Here is a 21,951-nt window from a genome sequence, read left to right as displayed (position 1 = left end):
ACAAACAGGCATTATGACCCTCAGCCTGAGCATACTTACAAATAAGCCCTCTCATTGGCACGGCCAGAAACCCGCATTGCAGGCCTGGTACGACCCTAGGCCCAAATAATATCTCTTGGTGTGATTTTCCAGGCACCCAGCCTGATAGCCGTCTCTGGAATCCCTGTTTTGGGGCAACCTAATGACGGAAAACAGCACACTTTCTCTTTCTGAAAAAGCCACCAAACTTGGGGAACTGCCAGGATCCTAAGAGGGGAAAAATCTCCCATGGGCCCATGGCCACACCTGTATTCTGAGGCCATCCTGCAAACACAATGCAGATAAAAATGTCTGTGCTACCGCCTTCGAGTCACCCTAATTACAGTTCCTCATGAGCTACCCTCCAGGAGTACACATTGGGCATGTGATCACCTCGCTACTAACCCTAACCCGAATTTGTGCTTGCAGACTTCTTTCCCAAAACCATGGCTCACTTGCCTTCCAGGATGGTGTCTGTGGAGCCAGAGCACAGGACTGTGCCTGCCATCCCCAAGGATACTGTGCCTGTCCCAGTTGCCCAAACATTTCAAATTTGTAGAAACCTGCAAGGCCCCAGAGCCCACCACAATATTGACGGCCCCTCTGCATGCAATGCCCAGTCTGAAACACCCTGATCACCTACATCAAGGCAGACGCCCAAGTCAATGGTCCTGAGTTAGAAGTTTGAAACTGACATGCCCCTAGGACCTCACTGGAACCCTAGATTAAGTTTTCAGGTATCTATCCTCAGTGAAATTTCAGGAATACCAACTTGTGATACAACATGTGGTCACTGAGCCCCACAACAGAAGATATCCTGTCCCCAGAAGGAAACCATGCTCCTTGACCTCTGCCAAACCCTCAGAGTAGATGAATCCTGCACGGCACCTTAACAAACAGCACATTCTAAGATCTCCCTAATAAGAAACCACCATTGTGACCCCTCTGCAAGAGATTCCATGTCAATTCAAGGCCTTGATACTTCACCCCAGAGCCACCAGATGGACCTGCATGTTCCTCAGCTACAATGATCAATGGAGGTGTGCTTTCCAGGCATCCATGCGGGAGTGCTCTGTTACCCAAACATTCCACATGGGGACCCTGGAGCAAACAAACTAGACTCCACCTGTCCAGTCAAAGGAAACCTTACTGTTTGGGAAATCTCACAAGCCTCAGAGTGGGAAACCCTTCATGGACTCTTGACACCACCCCTCCATTTGTCGGTCATCATAGATACAAACTCCAGTGTGAGCAAACATCTGACATCCACCCTTAGGTGCTTGATATCCCATATAAGCCGCGGCACAAAGGAACTGCCTTCTGCTTGGCACTGAATTGATCCATAGCTTATGTTTACAGTACCATCCTCACCCTACTGGTCCCCAAGCCTTCTTTTTTTTTTTTTTTTTTTTAAAGATTTTATTTATTTATTTGACAGAGAGAGATCACAAGTAGGCAGAGAGGCAGGCAGAGAGAGAGAGGAGGAAGCAGGTTCCCTGCCGAGCAGAGAGCCCGACGCGGGACTCGATCCCAGGACCCCGAGATCATGACCCGAGCCGAAGGCAGCGGCCCAACCCACTGAGCCACCCAAGCCTTCTTGATAGGGAATTCTGGAGCTACTACTCAGCATTATTCCTTCCCCATAGAAAGAAGAAGTACAAGGTGGGTCTGCCCAAAAACCCCACATGAGATTCATTCTGCTCGGCCTTCGAGGGAACCCCGATGTATAGGCTTCCTGGCCACTAGTGCTGTGTCTGACAGAGCCTGAGCCCTTACCTAGTGTCAGCAACCCAGAGAGCGGGCCCCATATCCAGCATGTAAGACTGGTCATGGACAAAATCTGTCCTCTCTACCCATCCTTGGTGTTCAGGCACCTGTCCCCAGACTTTGGCTGGAATCCCTGACAATGGGGGAACCTGAAGCACAATAGAGAACACCTCCTTCCCATGGCAGAAAACCTGGCTGTTGGGATGGGTGTCCAACCCTCAAAGTGGGAGTCAGCTGCATGGCCAAAGAAATCACGCTTACTCCTGAGGGCCCTGCAGGACACAAACAGGCATTGTGACCCTCAGCCTGAGCATGTTTTCAAACAAGTCCTCTCAGTTGCACCATCAGGATCCCACATTGCAGGCCTGGTATGCCCCTTTACCCAAATCCTAAGCGTTGGTGGGATTTTCCAAGCACCCTGACCCAGAGGCAGTGTCTTGAATCCCTGTTTTGGGGTACACATAAGATAGAAAACAGCACTCTTCCCTTCCCCGAGAAAGCCACCAAACAATGTGAGCCGCCAGGATCTTTGGAGCGGAAAAATCTCCCATGGATCTATGAGTCCACACCTGCATTCCGAGGCCCTCCTGGACACACAATCCAGATACAAAAGACTGTGCTACCACCTTTCAGTCACCCGATTTACGGTTCCTGACGAGCTGCCCTCCGGGTCTATGCATTGGGCCTGTGATCACCTCACCACTATCCCTAAGCCGAGTTTGTGCTTGCAGACTTCTCTCCCAAAACCATGACTTACATTCCATCCAGGATGGGGTCTCTGTAGCCACACTAAAGTTCTGTGCCTGCCATCCCCAAGGAAATTGTGCCATCAAAGTTGCCCAAACCCACCAGATGGGAGAAATCTGCAAGACCCCTGAGGCCACCCCAATTTTGGAGGCCGCTCTGGACTCAAATGCGCAGTCTGAAACACCCTGATCACCTACATCCAGGCAGACACCCAAGTCAATGGGCCTGAGTCAGATGTTTGAACCTGACTTGCCCCTACTACTTCATTGGAACCCTAGATTAGGTTTTCAGTCACCTGTCCTCAGAGGCCTGTTCTGGAATACCAACTTATAATTCAACATGTGGACCCTGAGACACACAACAGAACATTTCCTGTCCCCAGAATGAAACCGTACTCTTGGACCTGTGTCAAACCCTCAGTGTCGATGAATCCTGCACGGCCCATTAAGCCACCAGCACATTCTAAGATCTCCCTGGTAACAAAGCAGCATTGTGAACCATCTTCATGAGACTCCATGTCAACTCAAGGCCTTGGTACTTTGCCTTAGAGCCACCAGAACGAACTTGCCATGTTCCTCTGCTGCAATAGTCAATGTAGGTGTGCTTTCCAGGCATCCATATGGGAGTGCTCTGCTACACAAACTTTCCTCATGGGGTACCCTGGAGCAAAGGAACCAGAATCCCCCTGTCTGGTTGAAGGAAACCTTGCTTGTTGGAGCATCTCACAAGCCCCAGCGTGGGAAATCCTCCATGACCTCTTGACGCCATCCTCCATTTGTTGGTCATCAGAGACACAAACTCTTGTGTGAGCAAACAGCTGACATCTGCACATACTCAGGTGTTGGATATATCCAATCAACTGCTGCACGGTGGATTGCCTTCCGCTTGGTAATGACATTAACAGCTGCATGTGTTTACCATTCCATCGTCACCCTCCTGGTCCACAAGCCCTCTTGATAGGGAATTCTGGAGCAACAACGCAGCATTCTGCCTGCCCCAAGAAAGAAGAACTGCGTGTTGAGTCTGCCCAGAAACCCCACATGAGGATTCATCTGCAGAGACCTCGATGCCACCCTAATATCTTAGGTCACCATGGGAACTAAGGCTCTCTCTGACAGAGCCTGAGCGACGACCTCCAGTAGACTACCCAAACCGTGGACCCCATTTCTTGGAGGCGGGGCTTGTTGTGGCCCAAAGCCGTCATCTTTACTCAACCTGGATATTCAAGTTTCTGTGCCCAGTCCATAGCTCAAATCCCTGCCTATGTGGTACCTGAAGCACAAGGGTACACCTCCTTCCTGATGGCAGGAAATATAGCTGTTGGGATGGGTGTCCAACCATCAGAGTGGGAACCAGCTGCATGGACATGAGACCAGGGCTACACATAGGAGCTACCCTGGGCACAAACAGGCATTGTGACCGTTAGCGTGAATCTGCTTCCAAACAAACCCCCATGGTAGCTGGACCAGGGGCCTGAGAAGTGGGACATCCAGGCCCCTAGGAGAAAGTCCTCATCCTCGTTGGTGGTTTTCAGTCACCTAGACCCAGAAACTTTCCCTGGAATCCGTCTTGGGGGGGTCCACTGAGACGGAAAATAGCAATCTTCCCTTCCCCCAGAGATAGCAAATTCTTGGGAGATGGGCAGCATCCCCAGAGATAAAGAATGTTCTATGGCCCCATGAAGACACCCCTACATTTTGCAACCATTCTGGACACACAATCCAGACAGAAAAGTCTGCCTAACTGCCACAATGACACCTTAATTTCACTACACAATGAGCTGCCATCAGAGCCTGCAGATTGGGACTGTGATCACCTCGGGGCTCGCCCTAACAATAGTTCGCCTTTGCAGATTTCTGTCTCCAAATCCCTGTTGCACATGCCCTCCAAAATGGGGCCTCTGGAGCCACACCGGACAACTGTGCCTACAATCCCGAAGGAAACTCTGCCATTCACTGTTGCCCAAACCCTGAAGTTCATGAGCAAAGTACAAAGCCCTTGAGCCCACCTCAATTTCCAAGAATGGTCTGGACCCAAGTGTACATTGTGACACAGAGTGAGCACCTGCCTCCAGGCAAACATTCAAGTCAAAGGCCCTGAGTCAGAAGATTGAACCCGACATGCTCCTAGGACTTCATCGATGCCCTAGCTTAGGTTTTCAGGCGCCTGTCCTGAGAGGACTGTTCCCCCATACTGTCTTATATTGCAACATGTTGTGCCTGAGCCGCACAACAGATCCCTCTTTTCCCAGAACGATACCTTGCTCTTGGTAGCTGTGTCCAAGACTCAGTGTATTAGAATCCTGCATTGCCCCTGACCATTCCAACATTCCAGTGTCTCCCTGGATAAAAACCAGCATTTTGATCGAACAGCATCAAACTCCATGTCAACTCAGCCCCCTTGGAACTTCGCCCCAGAGCCACCAGATCGAATCTGCCATATTCCTGAGCTGCAATGGTCAATGGAGTAGTGCTTTCCAGGCATCCATGAGGGAGAGCTATGCTACCAAACTTTCCATATGGGGGACCTTGGAGAAAACAAACCAGACTCCTCCTATCCAGTAGAAGGAAACCTTACTGTTTGGAGCATCTCACAAGCCGCAGAGTGTGAAATCCTCCATGGCCTCTTGATGCAAACCCACCATTAGTCGGTCATTTTATACACAAACACCAGTGTGAGAAAATATCTGACATCCACTCTTACTCAGGTGCTGGATGTCCCGAATCAGCTGCTGCATGCTGGAAGTGCCTTCCACTTGTCCCTGAATTGAACCGTAGCTTGTGTTTTTAATTCCATCCTGAACCTTCTGGTCTCCAAGCCCTCTTGATAGGGAATTCTGTAGCACCAATGCAACATTCTTCCTTCCCCATAGAAAGAAGAAGTGCTTGGTGAGTCTGCCCAGAAACCTCATATTAGGATCCACCTGCATTGCCCTCGATGGCATGTTAATATCTTAGGCCACCATGGGCTCTCAGGCTCTGTCTGACACAGCTGGAGCCACGACCTCCAGGCAGCCACACCGACAGTGGGCCCCATATCCTGCAGGTAGGACCTGCCGTGGCCGGAAGCCGCCATCTCTATTCAACCTGGGTATTCAGTCATCTTTCCCAAACCATAGCTAAAATCCCTTCCTATGGGGGAACCTGGAACACAGGAATATCCTTATTCCCGATGGCAGGAAACCTGGTTGTTGAGATGGGCACTAAGACTCTGTCTGATACAGCCTGAGCCACAACCTAGAGTCAGCCATGCAGATAGTGGGCCCCATATCCTGCAGGTTGGACTTGTCGTGGCCCAAAGCCATCATCTCTACTCAACCTGGATATTCAAGCATCTTTCCAAGATTGTAGCTCAAATCCCTGACTATGGAGGAACCTGAAGCACAAGAGTACTCCTCCTTCCTGAAGGCAGGAAGCCTGGCTGTTGAGATAGGTGTCCAACCCTTAGAGTAGGAACCAGCTGCATGGCCCATGAGAATGCGGTCATTCATGGGAACACTGTGGGAACAAACTTGCATTATTACCCTCAGCGGGAGGCTGCTTTCAGAAAATACCCTTCAGTAGCTGGACCAGGAGCCCGCAGAGCATGCCTACCACCCTAGGGCCAAACACTCACCCTCGTAGGTATTTTCCAGATGCCCACACCTATAACCTGTCTCTGGAATACCTCTTTTGGGGGTTCCCTAAGACGGAAAACAGCAGTGTTCCCTTCTCCCGGAGACAAAAAACTCTTGGGTGCTGAGCATAATGCCCAGAGCCAAAATATCTCCCATGGCCCTAATGGAGCCAAACCTACATTTTGCGGAATTCCAGGAAAAACAATGCAGACAGAAAAGCCTGCACTACCGCCTCCATGATACCTTAACTTCAGTACACTATGAGCTTCCAACAGGGCCTGCAGATCGGGCCTGTGATCACCTCAGCCCTCAACCTAAACCTAGTTCGTGTTTGCAGATTTCTGTCCCAAAGCCCTGGACCACATGCCCATCAGGATGGGGCCTCTGGAGTCACACCAGACGACTGTGCCTGCACACCCGAGGAAAACGCTGCCCTTCACGGTTGCCCAAATCCTGAATATTAGGAGGAAAGTCAAAGCCCGTGAGCCCACCTCAATTCCGATGAAAACTCTGGACCCAAGTGCACATTCTGACAGACAATGAGCCCCTGCCTCCAGGCATACATCCAAGTCAAAGGCCCTGAGCCAGAAGATTGAACCTGACATGCCTCTGGGACTTTATCAATACCCTAGCTTAGATTAGCCTGTTCTTCAATACCAACTTATATTCCAACATGTGGTCCCTGAGCCACACAACAGAACCCCTCCTGTCCCTTAAAGGTATCTTGCTCTTGGTAGCTGTGTCCAAGACTCAGTGTAAGAGAATACTGCATGGCCCCTGACTGCCCCAACATTCTAATGTCTCCCTGGTTACAAACCAACATTGTGATCCAACAGCACGAAACTCCAAGTCAATACCAGTGACTTTGAACTTCGCCCCAGTGTCACCATTACGAAACTGCCATGTTCCTCATCTGCAAAGGACACTGGAGGTGGGCTTTCCCGGCATCCATGCAGAAGTGCTATGTTCCCCAAACTTTCCTCATGGGGGACCCTGGAGCATACAAACGAGACGCCACCTGTCCATTAGAAGGAAATCTTGCTGTGTGTAACATCTCACAAGTCCCAGGGTGGGAAATCCTCCATGGCTTCATGCTGCTTCCCCTCCATTTGTCCGTCATAATAGACACAAACTCCAGTGTGAGCGAACATCTGACATCCGCCCTTACTCAGGTGCGGGATGTCTTGGATCAGCCACTACACACTGGAAGTGCCTTCTGCTTGGCACTGAATTTAACCATAGCTTGTGTTAACAATTCCATCTTCACCCTCCTGGTTCCCAAGCCCTCTTGATAGGGAATTCTGGAGCCACAACGCAACATTCTGCCTTCCCCACAGAAAGAAGTGCCTGGTGATTCTGCGCAGAAACCCCACATGAGGAACCACCCGCGCGGCCCTTGACAGTACCATGATAACGTAGGGTGCCATGGGCACTTAGACTCTGTCTCATACAGCCGGAGCCACGACCTCCAGGCAGCCACACAGACAGTGGACCCCATATCCTGCAGGTGGACCTGCCATGGCCCGAAGTCATCATCTCTACACAACCTGGATATTTTGACATCTGTCCCCAGACTGTAGCTCAAATCGCTTCCTATGGGGGAACCTGAAGCACAGGATTATTCCTCCTTTCTGATGGCAGGAAACCTGGCTGTTGAGATGGGTGTCTTACCCTCAGAGTGGGAACCAGCTGCATTGCCCATGAGACCAGGGTCACTCATGGGAGACTCCCTGGGCAAAACCAGGCATTGTGACTCTCAGAGTGAGCCTCCTTTCAAAAAAAAAAAAAAAAACACTCGGTAGCTAGGCCAGGAGTGCACAGAGAGGGCCTGCCAGGTCCCTAGGGCCAAATCCTCACCCTCGTTTGTGCTTTCCAGGTGCCCAGACCCAGAACCTGACTCTCAAATTCCTCTTTTGGGGGTCCCCTGAGACGGAAAACAGCTGTTTTCCCTTCCGTGAGAGACAACAAACACTGGGAGCTGGGAAGAATCCCAGAGAAGAAGAATATACCATGGCCTCATGAAGCCACCCCTACCTTTTGCGACTGTCCTGGACACACAATTCCGACAGAAAAGCCTGTGCTACCACCTCCATGACACCTAATTTCAGTACACTAAGAACTGTCCTTAGGGCCTGCCGATCGGTCTTGTGAATACCTCGGCCCTCACCCTAATGCTAGTTTGTGTTTGCAATTTCTGTTCCCAAAGTCATGGGCCACAGGCCATCCAGAATGGGACCTATGGTCCCACACTGGACAAGTATGCCTACGCTCCCGAAGGAAATTGCCCTTCACTGTTGCCCAACCCTGAATATGAGGAGCAAAGTACAAAGTCTTTGAGCCCACCTCATTTTCAAAGAACACTCTGGATCCAAATACGCATTCTGTCACACGAGCCCCTGCCTCCAGGCAGACATCCAAGTCAAAGGCCCTGAATCAGAAGTATGAACATGCCATGACTATAGGACTTCATCGATACCCTCGTTTAGATGTTTAGGCGCCTGTCCCTAGAGGCTTGTTACCCAATACCAACTTATATTCCAACATGTGGTCCTTGAGCCACACAACAGATCCCCTGCTGCCCCAGAAGGATACATTTCTCTTGGTAGCTATGTCCAATTCTCAGTGTAGGAGAATCCTTCATGGACCTGACCACCCCAACATTCTAAAGTCTCCCTGGATACAAACTAACATTGTGATCCAACAGCATGAAACTCCATGTCAATTCAGCCTCCTTAGAACTTTGTCCCAGAGCCACCAGATCGAACCTACCATGTTCCTGAGCTGCAATGGTCAATGGCGGTGTGCTTTCCAGGCATGCGGGAGAGCACTGCTACCCAATATTTCCTTATGGGAGACACTGGAGCAAACAAACCAGACTCCCCCTGTCCAGTAGAAGGGAACCTTACTGTTTGGAACATCTCAGAAGCCACAGTGTGGGAAATCCTCCATGGCCTCTTGACGCCACCCCACCGTTGGCTGTTATCATAGACACAAACTCCACTGTGAGCAAACATCTGACATCCGTCCTTACTCAGGTCCTGGATGTCTCAAATCATCTGCTGTACACTGGAACAGCCTTCTGCTTGGCACTGAAACACAAACATAGCTTGTGTTTACAATTCCATCCTCATCCTCCTGGTCCCCAGCCCTCTTTATAGGGAATTCTGGAGCCACAGCACAGCATTTTGCCTGCCCCATAGAAAGAAGTGCCTGGTGAGTCTGCCCAGAATGCAAACATGAGGATCCACCTGCATGTCCCTCAACGGCCCCCTAATATCATAGGCCGCCACAGGCACTAAGGCTCTGTCTGACACAGCCTGAGCTACGACCTCCAGTCAGCCACGCAGACAATGGGTCCCATATCCTGCAGATGGGACCTGCCGTGGCCCGAAATCAACATCTCTGCTCTACCTGGTTATTCAGGCATCTGTCTCCAGACATTAGCCCTGAATATGGGGATACTTAAAGCACAAGAGTTCTCCTCCTTTCCGGTGGCGGGAAATCTGGCATGTGAGATGGGAGTCCAACCCTCAGAGTGGGATCCAGCTGCATGGGCCTGAGATCACGGTCACACATGGGAGTCGCCCTGGGCAGAAAAAAACATTGTGACACTCAGCGTGAGTCTGCTTTCAAACAAACGCCCTCAGTAGCTGGACCAGGAGTCCGCAGAGCAAGCTAGCCAGGTTGCTACGGCCAAATCATCTCCCTTGTTGGTATTTTCCAGGCGCCCAGACCCAGTAACTGTCTCCGGAATCTTTCTTTGTTGTTAACCTGAGACTGAAAACAGCAGTCTTCCCTTCCCCCAGAGGCACCAAACTCTTGGGAGCTGGGCAGAATACCCAGAGACAATGAATCTCCCATAGTCCCATGAAGCCACCCCTACCTTTTACGACCATCCTGGACACAGAATCCAGACAATATAGCATAAGCTACTGCCTCCATGACACCTTAATTTCAGTACATTATGATCTGCCCTCAGGGCTTGCAGATCAGGCCTGTGATCACCTCGGCCCTCACCCTAACCCTAGTTCGCGTTTGCAGATTCTGTCTCCAAAACCTTGGCCCTCATGCACTCCATGATGGGGCCTCTGGAAGCACAACGCAATACTGTGCCTACACTACCAAAGGAAACTCTGCCCTTCACTGTTGCCAAAACCCTGAAGATTAAGAGCAAAGTGCAAAACCCGTGAGCCAACCTCAATTTCCCAGTACGCTCTGGACCCAAATGTACATTCTGACACATAAAAAGCACCTGCCTCCAGCAGACATCCTAGTCAAAGGCCCTGAATCAGAAGTTTGAACATGCCATGACTATAGGACTTCATCGATACCCTAGTTTAGATGTTTAGGCGCCTGTCCCCAGAGGCCTGTTCTCCAATACCAACTTATATTCCAACATGTGGTCCTTGAGCCACACAACAGAACCCCTGCTGTCCCGAGATGGATACATTGCTCTTCGTAGCTGTGTCCAAGACTCAGTGTAATAGAATCCTGCATGGGCCCCTCACCACCCTAAATTTCTAAAGTCTCCCTGGATACAAACCAGCATTGTGATCCAACAGCATGAAACTCCATGTCAATTCAGCCCCTTTAAAACTTTGTGCCAGAGCCACCAGATCGAACTTGCCATGTTCCTGAGCTGCAATGGTCAATGGAGGTGTGCTTTCGAGGCATCTATGTGGGAGAGCTCTGCTACCCAAATTTCCATATGGGGACACTGGAACGAACAAACCAGACTCCTCCTGTCCAGTAGAAGGAAATCTTGCTGTTTGGAGCATCTCACAAGCCACAGAGTGGGAAATCCTCCATGGCCTCTAGATGCCACCCCACAATTTGTCCATCATCATAGACACAAACTCCAGTGTGAGCAAACATTTGACATCCGCCTTTACTCAGGTGCTGGATAACTTGAATCAGCTGCTGCACATTGGAACTGCCTTCCACTTGGCACTGAATTGAACCATAGCTTGTGTTTACAATTCCATCCTCACCCTACTTGTCCCTAAGCCTTCTTAATAGAGAATTCTGGGGGCACAACACAGCATTTTGCCTGCCCCATAGAAAAAAAAATAAAAGTGCTGGTGAGTCTGCCCAGATCCCCCACATGAGGATGCACCTGCATGGTCCTCGACAATGCCCTAATATCATAGGCCACCATGGGCACTAAAGCTCTGTCTGACATAGCCTGATCCACGACCTCCAGTCAGCCACCTAGACATTGGGACCCATATCCTGCAGGTGAGACCTGCTATGGCCCACAACCATCATCTCTGCTCAACCTGTTTATTCAGGCATCTGTCTCCAGAACTTAGCTCAAATCTCTTCCTATGGAGGAACTTGAGGCACAAGTGTTCTCCTCCTTCCTGATGGCAGGAAATCTGGCCTGTGAAATGGGTGTCCAACCTTAAGAGTGGGAACCAGCTGCATGGGTCTTAGGACCACGGTCACTCATGGGAGCTGCCTTGGGCACAAGGAAGCATTGTGACTCTCAGCATGAGCCTACTTTCAAACAAACTCCCTTGGTAGCTGCTCACAGAGCAGGCCTGCCAGGTTCCTAGGTCCAAATCCTCACCTTCATTCGTGTTTTCCAGGTGCCCAGAACAAGGATCTCTCTCTGGAATCCCTCTTGTGGGTGTCACCTGAGACGGAAAACAGCAGTCTTCCCTTCACCCAGGTACAACAAACTCTTGGGGGTTGGGCAGAATCCCCAGAGACGAGGAATCTCCCATGGCACCATGAAACACTCCTACGTTTTGCAACCGTCCTGGACACACAATCCACAAAGAAAAGCCTGTGCTACCGCCTCTATGACACCTTAATTTCAATACACTGTGAGCTGCACTCAGGGCCTGTGGTTCGGGCCTGTGATCACCTCGGCCCTCACCCTAACCCTAGTTCACGTTTGCAGGTTTCTGTCCCCAAAGCCCTCAGTACGGAGCCTCTGGAGCCACACCAGATGACTGTGCCTACCCTCCCGAAGGATACTCTATCCTCACTGTTGCTAAAACCTTGAAGATTAGGAGCAACGTACAAAGCCCCTGAGCACACCTCCATTTTGAAGAACACTCTGGACCTAAATGCGCATTCTGACACAAAATGAGACCCTGCCTCCAGGCAGACATTCAGGTCAAAGGCCCTGAGTCAGCAGATTGAACCTGACATGCCTCTAGGACTTCATTGATACCAGAGCTTAGATGTTCAGGTGCCTATCCCCAGGGGCCTTTACCCAAAACCAACTTATATTCCAACATGTGGTCCCTGAGCCACACTATAGAACCCCTCTTATCCCCAGAAATATACCTTGCTTTTGGTAGCTGTGTCCAAGTCACAGTGTAGGAGAATCCTGCATGGCCCTCTGACCACACCAATATTCTAACTTCTCCATGGATCCCAACCAGCACTGTGATCCAACAGCATGAAACTCCATGTCAACTCAGGCTGCTTGGGACTTAACCCCAAAGCCACCAGATCGAACTTGCCATTTCCTCAGCTGCAGTGGACCATGGAGGTGTGCTTTCTAGGCTATGATGCCGGAGAGCTCTGCTAACCAAACTTTCCATATGGGGGACCCTGGAGAAAACAAACCAAAATCCCCCTGTCCAGTAAAAGGAAACCTTGCTGTTTGGAGCATCTCACAAGTCACAGAATGGGAAATCCTCCATGGCCTCTTGTACCATCTCTCCATTTGTTGGTCACCATAGACACAAATTAGGGTGTGAGCAAACATCTGACATCCGCCATTACTCAGGTGCTGGATAGCTCAAATCAGCCTTCTGATTGGCACTGGATTGAACTGTAGTTTGTGTTTACCATTCCATCCTCACCCTCCTGGTGCCCAAGGCCTCTTGATAGGGAATTCTGGAGTCACGATGCAGCATTCTGCCTGTCCCACAGAAAGAAGTGCCTGGTGACTCTGCCAAGAAAAGCCTCATGAGGATCCACCTGCATGACCCTTGACGTAACACTAATATCATAGGCCATCATGGGCACTCAGGCTCTTTCTGACACAGCCTGAGCCACGACCTCCATTCAGCCACACAGACAGTGGACCCCATATTCTGCAGGTGGGAACTGTTGGTCCAAGCCTGATGGCCCGAAGCCGTCAAATCTACTCAACCTGGATATTCAGGCATCTCTCCGCAGACCATAGAACGAATACTACCTATGGGGAAACTGAAGCCCAGGAGTACTCCTCCTTCCCGATGGCAGGAAACCTAGCTGTTGGGATGGATGTTCAACCCTCAGAGTAGGAACCAGCTGCTTGGCCCAGGAGGCCACGGTCACCCATGGGAGCCACCATGGGCACAAAGAGGCATTGTGACCCTCAGCCTGAGCATGCTTTCAAACAGGCCCTCTCAGTTGCACCACCAGGATCTGGCATTGAAGACCTGGTATGACCCTAGTCCCAAATACTATCACTTGTTGGGATAATCCAGGGGCCCAGAACCAGAGCCTGTTTCCGGAATCCGTTTTGGGTCACCCCTAAGATGGAAAACAGCACTCTTCACTTCCCCAAAAAAGCCACCAAACTATTGGGATCTGCTAGGATCCTAAGAGAGGAAAAATTTCCCATGTATCCTTGAGACAACATCTGCATTCTGAGGCCATCCGGGACAAGAGCCCAGCTATAAAAGCTTGTGCTATTGCCTTGCATCACCCTAATTACAGTTCCTGACGAACTGCCCTCCAGGACTATGCACTGGGCCTGCAATCACATCTTCACTAAACCTAACCCTAGTTAGTGTTTTCAGACTTCTCTCTCAAACCATGGATCACATTCCCTCCAGGATGGTATCTCTGGATCCATACCACAGTACTTTGTGTGCCATAACCAAGGAAACTTTGCCCAACCCACTTGCCCAAACTCTCCAGATTAGAAAAACCTGCAAGGGCCCTGAGCCCACCCCAATATTGGATGCTGTTCTAGACGCAAGTGCACAGTATGAAACACCCTTAGTACCTACATCTAGGCAGACAATCAAGTCAATGGTCCGGAGTCTGAAGATTGAAACACAAATGCTCCTAGGACCTCATTGGAACCCCAATTAGGTTTTCATGCATCTGTCCTCAGAGGCCCGTTCTGGAATACCAACTTATGATGCAACATGTGGTCCCTAAGCTACACAGCAGAAAAACTCCTCTCCCCAGAAGGAAAACGTGCTCTTGGACCTGTGTCAAACCCTCAAGGTAGGAGACTCCTGAATGGCATTTTAGCCACCAGCACAGTCTAAGATCTCCCTGGTAACAAACCAGCATTGTTACCCCTGTGCAAGACACTCCATGTCAATTCAAGACCTTGGTACTTCACCCCAGAGCCACCAGAACGAAACTGCCATGTTCCTCAGCTGTGTGGTCTATTGAGATATGCTTTCCGGGCATCCATGTGGGAGAGCTCTGTTACCCAAAATTTCCATATGGGGGACCCTGGAACTAACATGCCAAACTCCAACAGTCCAGTAGATGGAAACCTTGCTGTTTGGATCATCTCACAGGCCTCAGCCCAGGAAATCCTTCATGGCCTCTGGATGCCAACCCTCCTTTTGTTGGTCATCATAGACACAAACTCCAGTGTGAGCAAACATCTGACAACCACCCTTACTCACATGCTGGATATCTCGCATAAGAATTAGCCTATTGGAAGTGCCTTCCGCCTGGCACTGAATTTAACCGCAGCTTGTGTTTACAATTCCATCCTCACCCTACTGGATCCCAAGCCCACTTGATAGGGAATTCTGGAGCCACAGCGCAGCATTATGCCTTCCCCATAGAAAGAAAAAGTGCCTGGTGAGTCTTCCCAGGAACCCCACATTAGGATCATTCTACTCCTGCCTTGAGGGAACCCTGGTTTATAGACTGTCCTGGCCACTAGTGCTGTGTCTGAGCCTGAGCCCCAACCTCATGTCAGCCTTCCAGAAAGCGGGGCCGAATACATCATGTAAGACCGTCCATGGCCCAAGGCCATCATCTCTACCCATCCTTGGTATTCAGGCATCTGTTCCCAGACCTTTGCTGGAATCCCTGCCAATGGGGGAACCTGAAGCACAATGGAGAACTCCTCCTTCTCCATGACAGGAAACCTGGCTGTTGGTATGGGTGTCCAACCCTCAAAGTCGGAGCCAGCTGCATGGCCAATGAGACCACGCCCAATCCTGAGAGCTGCCCTGGGCACAAACCAGCATTGTGACCCTCACCCTGAGCATGCTTTCAAACAATCCCTCTCAGTTACACCACCATGATACCGCATTGCAGGCGTGGGGTCCCCCTAGGACCAAATCTTAACCCTTAGTTGGATTATCCAGGTACCCAGACACAGAGCCCGTCTCTGGAATCCCTGTTTTGGGACACCCCTTAGATGCAAAACAGCACTCTTCCCTTTCCGGAAAAAGCCACCAAACTATTGGGAGCTGCCAGGATCCTTAGAAAGGAAATATCTCTCATTGATTCATGAGAGAACACCTGAATTCTGAGGCCATCGTGGACACACAATCCAGATATAAAAGCCTGTGCTACTGCCTAGAGACACCCTAATTACAATTCTGTAATTGTACAATTCTGATCTGTGATTCAGGTCTACTCACTGGTCTTGAGATCAAATCGCCACTAATCCTAACCCAAGTTTGTGTGTGCAGACTTCACTCTCAAAACCACGGCTCACATGCCCTCCAGGATATGGTCTTTGGAGCCACACCACAGGACTGTGCATGCCATCCCCGAGGAAACTCTGCCTGTCACAGTTGCCCAAACCCTCCAGATTAGGAGAAACCTGCAAGGCCCCTGAGCCCACCCCAATATTGTAGGCCACTCTGGACACAAATGCACAGTCTGAAACACCCTGATTCCCTACATCCAGACAGACATCTAAGTCAATGGTTCTGAGTCTGAAGATTGAACCTGACACGCCCCTAGTACCGCATTAGAACTCCAATTAGGTTTTCAGGCATCTGTCCTCAGAGGCCTGTTCTGGAATAACAACTTATAATACAAAATGTGGTCCCTGAGCCACACAACAGAAAAACTCTTGCCCCTAGAAGGAACCGTGCTCTTGGACCTGTGTCAAAACCTCAGCGAAGGAGAATCCTGCATGGCACATTAGACACCAACACACTCTAAGATCTCCCTTGTAAAAAAAAAAAAACAGCATGGTGACCCCTTTGTTAGAGATTCCATGTCAACTCAAGGCCTTGGTACATCATCACAGAGCCACCAGAATGAACCTGCCATGCTCCTAAGCTGCATAGTCCATGGAGATGTGCTTTCCAGTCATCCATGCGGGAGAGCTCTTTGCTACCCAAACTTTCTCCATGGGGAACCATGGAGCAATCCAATAAGACTCCACCTGTCCAGTAGAGGGAAACCTTGCTGTTTGGAGCATCTCACAAGCCTCAGTGTGGTAAATCCTCCAGGGCCTCTTTACGCCACATTTCCATTTGATGCTCATCATAGAGACAAACTCCAGTGTGAGCAAACATGTGAAATCCGCCCTTTCTCAGTCACGTGCTGGATATCTCGAATAAGACACTGCACATTAGACCTCTCTCTTTTTTTCTTTTTAAGAAGAAAGTTTCTTCTTTATTTCAGAATATTTCAGAATATTCTGAAAGACCACATTCACATAACTTTTAATATAGTATGTTGTTTGAAATGTTATATATATTTTTTTCCAATTTATTTTCAGAAAAACAGTATTCATTATTTTTTCACCACACCCAGTGCTCCATGCAAGCTGTGCCCTCTATAATACCCACCACCTGGTACCCCAACCTCCCACCCCCCCGCCACTTCAAACCCCTCAGATTGTTTTTCAGAGTCCATAGTCTCTCATGGTTCATCTCCCCTTCCAATTTACCCAAAAGCACATACCCTCCCCAATGTCCATAACCCTACCCCCCTTCTCCAAACCCCCCGCCCCCCAGCAACCCACAGTTTGTTTCGTGAGATTAAGAGTCACTTATGGTTTGTCTCCCTCCCTATCCCATTTTGTTTCATGGATTCTTCTCCTACCCACTTAAGCACCCATGTTGCATCACCACTCCCTCATATCAGGGAGATCATATGATACTTGTCTTTCTCCGCTTGACTTATTTCGCTAAGCATGATACGCTCTAGTTCCATCCATGTTGTCGCAAATGGCAAGATTTCGTTTCTTTTGATGGCTGCATAGTATTCCATTGTGTATATATACCACATCTTCTTGATCCATTCATCTGTTGATGGACATCTAGGTTCTTTCCATAGTTTGGCTATTGTGGACATTGCTGCTATAAACATTCGGGTGCACGTGCCCCTTTCGATCACTATGTTTGTATCTTTAGGGTAAATTCCCAGTAGTGCAATTTCTGGGTCATAGGGCAGTTCTATTTTCAACATTTTGAGGAACCTCCATGCTGTTTTCCAGAGTGGTTGCACCAGCTTGCATTCCCACCAACAGTGTAGGAGGGTTCCCCTTTCTCCGCATCCTCGCCAGCATCTGTCATTTCCTGACTTGTTGATATTAGCCATTCTGACTGGTGTGAGGTGATATCTCATTGTGGTTTTGATTTGTATTTCCCTGATGCCTAGTGATATGGAGCACTTTTTCATGTGTCTGTTGGCCATCTGGATGTCTTCTTTGCAGAAAAGTCTGTTCATGTCCTCTGCCCATTTCTTGATTGGATTATTTGTTCTTTGGGTGTTGAGTTTGTTAAGTTCTTTATAGATTTTGGACACTAGTCCTTTATCTGATATGTCGTTTGCAAATATCTTCTCCCATTCTGTCAGTTGTCTTTTGGTTTTGTTAACTATTTCCTTTGCTGTGCAAAAGCTTTTGATCTTGATGAAATCCCAATAGTTCATTTTTGCCTTTGCTTCCCTTGCTTTTGGCGATGTTCCTAGGAAGATGTTGCTGCGGCTGAGGTCGAAGAGGTTGCTGCCTGTGTTCTCCTCAAGGATTTTGATGGATTCCTTTCTCACATTGAGGTCCTTAATCCATTTTGAGTTTATTTTTGTGTGTGGTGTAAGGAAATGGTCCAATTTCATTTTTCTGCACGTGGCTGTCCAATTTTCCCAACACCATTTATTGAAGAGGCTGTCTTTTTTCCATTGGACATTCTTTCCTGCTTTGTCGAAGATTAGTTGACCATAGAGTTGAGGGTCTATTTCTGGGCTCTCTATTCTGTTCCATTGGTCTATGTGTCTGTTTTTGTGCCAGTACCATGCTGTCTTGATGATGACAGCTTTGTAATAAAGCTTGAAGTCCGGAATTGTGATGCCACCAACTTTGGCTTTGTTTTTCAATATCCCTTTGGCTATTCGAGGTCTTTTCTGGTTCCATATAAATTTTAAAATTATTTGTTCCATTTCTTTGAAAAAGATGGATGGTACTTTGATAGGAATTGCATTAAATGTGTAGATTGCTTTAGGTAGCATAGACATTTTCACAATATTTATTCGTCCAATCCAGGAGCATGGAACATTTTTCCATTTCTTTGTGTCTTCCTCAATTTCTTTCATGAGTACTTTATAGTTTTCTGAGTATAGATTCTTAGCCTCTTTGGTTAGGTTTATTCCTAGGTATCTTATGGTCTGGGGTGTAATTGTAAATGGGATTGACTCCTTAATTTCTCTTTCTTCTGTCTTGTTGTTGGTGTAGAGAAATGCAACTGATTTCTGTGCATTGATCTTATATCCTGACACTGTACTGAATTCTTGTACAAGTTCTAGCAGTTTTGGAGTGGAGTCTTTTGGGTTTTCCACATAGAGTATCATATCATCTGCGAAGAGTGATAATTTGACTTCTTCTTTGCCGATTTGGATGCCTTTAATTTCCTTTTGTTGTCTGATTGCTGAGGCTAGGACTTCTAGTACTATGATGAATAGCAGTGGTGATAATGGACATCCCTGCCATGTTCCTGACCTTAGTGGAAAAGCTTTCAGTTTTTCTCCATTGAGAATGATATTTGCAGTGGGTTTTTCATAGATGGCTTTGATGATATTGAGGTATGTGCCCTCTATCCCTACACTTTGAAGGCTTTTGATCAGGAAGGGATGCTGTACTTTGTCAAATGCTTTTTCAGCATCTATTGAGAGTATAATATGGTTCTTGTTCTTTCTTTTATTGATGTGTTGTACCATATTGACTGATTTGCGGATGTTGAACCATCCTTGCAGCCCTGGGATAAATCCCACTTGGTCGTGGTGAATAATCCTTTTAATGTACTGTTGAATCCTATTGGCTAGAATTTTGGTGAGAATTTTTGCATCTGTGTTCATCAAGGATATTGGTCTATAGCTCTCTTATTTGATGGGATCCTTGTCTGGTTTTGGGATCAAGGTGATGTTGGCCTCATAAAATGAGTTTGGGAGTTTTCCTTCTATTTCTATTTTTTGGAACAGTTTCAGGAGAATAGGAATTAGTTCTTCTTTAAATGTTTGGTAGAATTCCCCCGGAAAGCCATCTGGCCCTGGGCTTTTGTTTGTTTGGAGATTTTTAATGACTGTTTCAATCTCCTTACTGGTTATGGGTCTGTTCAGGCTTTCTATTTCTTCCTGGTTCAATTTTGGTAGTTTATATGTTTCTAGGAATGCATCCATTTCTTCCAGATTGTCAAATTTGTTGGCGTAGAGTTGCTCGTAGTATGTTCTTATAATAGGTTGTATTTCTTTGTTGTTAGTTGTGATCTCTCCTCTTTCATTCATGATTTTATTTATTTGGGTCCGTTCTCTTTTCTTTTTGATAAGTCTGGCCAAGGGTTTATCAATTTTATTAATTCTTTCAAAGAACCAGCTCCTAGTTTGGTTGATTTGTTCTATTGTTTTTTTGGTTTCTATTTTATTGATTTCTGCTCTGATCTTTATGATTTCTCTTCTCCTGCTGGGCTTAGGGTTTCTTTCTTGTTCTTTCTCCAGCTCCTTTAGGTGTAGGTTTACGTTGTGTACCTGAGACCTTTCTTGTTTCTTGAGAAAAGCTTGTATCGCTATATATTTTCCTCTCAGGACTGCCTTTGTTGTGACCCACAGATTTTGAACCGTTGTATTTTCATTATCATTTGTTTCCATGATTTTTTTCAATTCTTCTTTAATTTCCCGGTTGACCCATTCATTCTTTAGAAGGATGCTGTTTAGTCTCCATGTATTTGTGTTCTTTCCAAACTTCCTCTTGTGGTTGAGTTCTAGCTTCAGAGCATTGTGGTCTGAAAATATGGAGGGAATGACCCCAATCTTTTGATACCGGTTGAGTCCTGATTTAGGACCGAGGATGTGATCTATTCTGGAGAATGTTCCATGTGCACTAGAGAAGAATGTGTATTCTGTTGCTTTGGGATGAAATGTTCTGAATATATCTGTGATGTCCATCTCATCCAGTGTATCATTTAAGGCCTTTATTTCCCTGTTGATCTTTTGCTTGGATGATCTGTCCATTTCCGTGAGGGGAGTGTTAAAGTCCCCTACTATTATTGTATTATTGTTGAAGTGTTTCTTTGATTTTGTTATTAATTGGTTTATATAGTTGGCTGCGCCCACGTTGGGGGCATAGATATTTAAAATTGTTAGATCTTCTTGTTGGACAGACCCTTTGAGTATGATATAGTGTCCTTCCTCATCTCTTATTATAGTCTTTGGCTTAAAATCTAATTGATCTGATATAAGGATTGCCACTCCTGCTTTTTTCTGATGTCCATTAGCATGGTAAATTCTTTTCCACCCCCTCACTTTAAGTCTGGAGGTGTCTTCGGGTTTAAAATGAGTTTCTTGGAGGCAACATATAGATGGGTTTTGTTTTTTTATCCATTCTGATACCCTGTGTCTTTTGATTGGGGCATTTAGCCCATTAACATTCAGGGTAACTATTGAGAGATATGATTTTAGTGCCATTGTATTGCCTGTAAGGTGACTGTTACTGTATATTGTCTCTGTTCCTTTCTGATCTACCATTTGTAGGCTCTCTCTTTGCTTAGAGGACCCCTTTCAGTATTTCCTGTAGAGCTGGTTTGGTGTTTGCAAATTCTTTCAGTTTTTGTTTGTCCTGGAAGCTTTTAATCTCTCCTTCTATTTTCAATGATAGCCTAGCTGGATATAGTATTCTTGGCTGCATGTTTTTCTTGTTTAGTGCTCTGAAAATATCATGCCAGCTCTTTCTGGCCTGCCAGGTCTCCGTGGATAAGTCAGCTGCCAATCTAATACTTTTACCATTGTATGTTACAGACTTCTTTTCCCGGGCTGCTTTCAGGATTTTCTCTTTGTCACTAGGGTTTGTAAATTTTACTATTAGGTGACGGGGTGTGGGCGTATTCTTATTGATTTTGAGGGGCGTTCTCTGAACCTCCTGAATTTTGATGCTTGTTCCCTTTGCCATATTGGGGAAATTCTCCCCAATAATTCTCTCCAGTATACCTTCTGCTCCCCTCTCTCTTTCTTCTTCTTCTGGAATCCCAATTATTCTAATGTTGTTTCGTCTTATGGTGTCACTTATCTCTCGAATTCTCCCCTCATGGTCCAGTAGCTGTTTGTCCCTCTTTTGCTCAGCTTCTTTATTCTCTGTCATTTGGTCTTCTATATCGCTAATTCTTTCTTCTGCCTCATTTATCCTAGCAGTGAGAGCCTCCATTTTTGATTGAACTTCATTAATAGCTTTTTTGATTTCAACTCGGTTAGATTTTAGTTCTTTTATTTCTCCAGAAAGGGCTTTTATATCTCTGGAGAGGGTTTCTCTAATATCTTCCATGCCTTTTTCAAGCCCGGCTATAACCTTGAGAATTGTCATTTTGAACTCTAGATCTGACATATTACCAATGTCTGTATTGATTAGGTCCCTAGCCTTCGGTACT

This window comes from Neovison vison, chromosome 7 (genome assembly GCF_020171115.1).
Source record: "Neovison vison isolate M4711 chromosome 7, ASM_NN_V1, whole genome shotgun sequence".
Lineage (NCBI taxonomy): Eukaryota > Metazoa > Chordata > Mammalia > Carnivora > Mustelidae > Neogale > Neogale vison.
Note: the sequence above shows the minus strand (reverse complement) of the source record.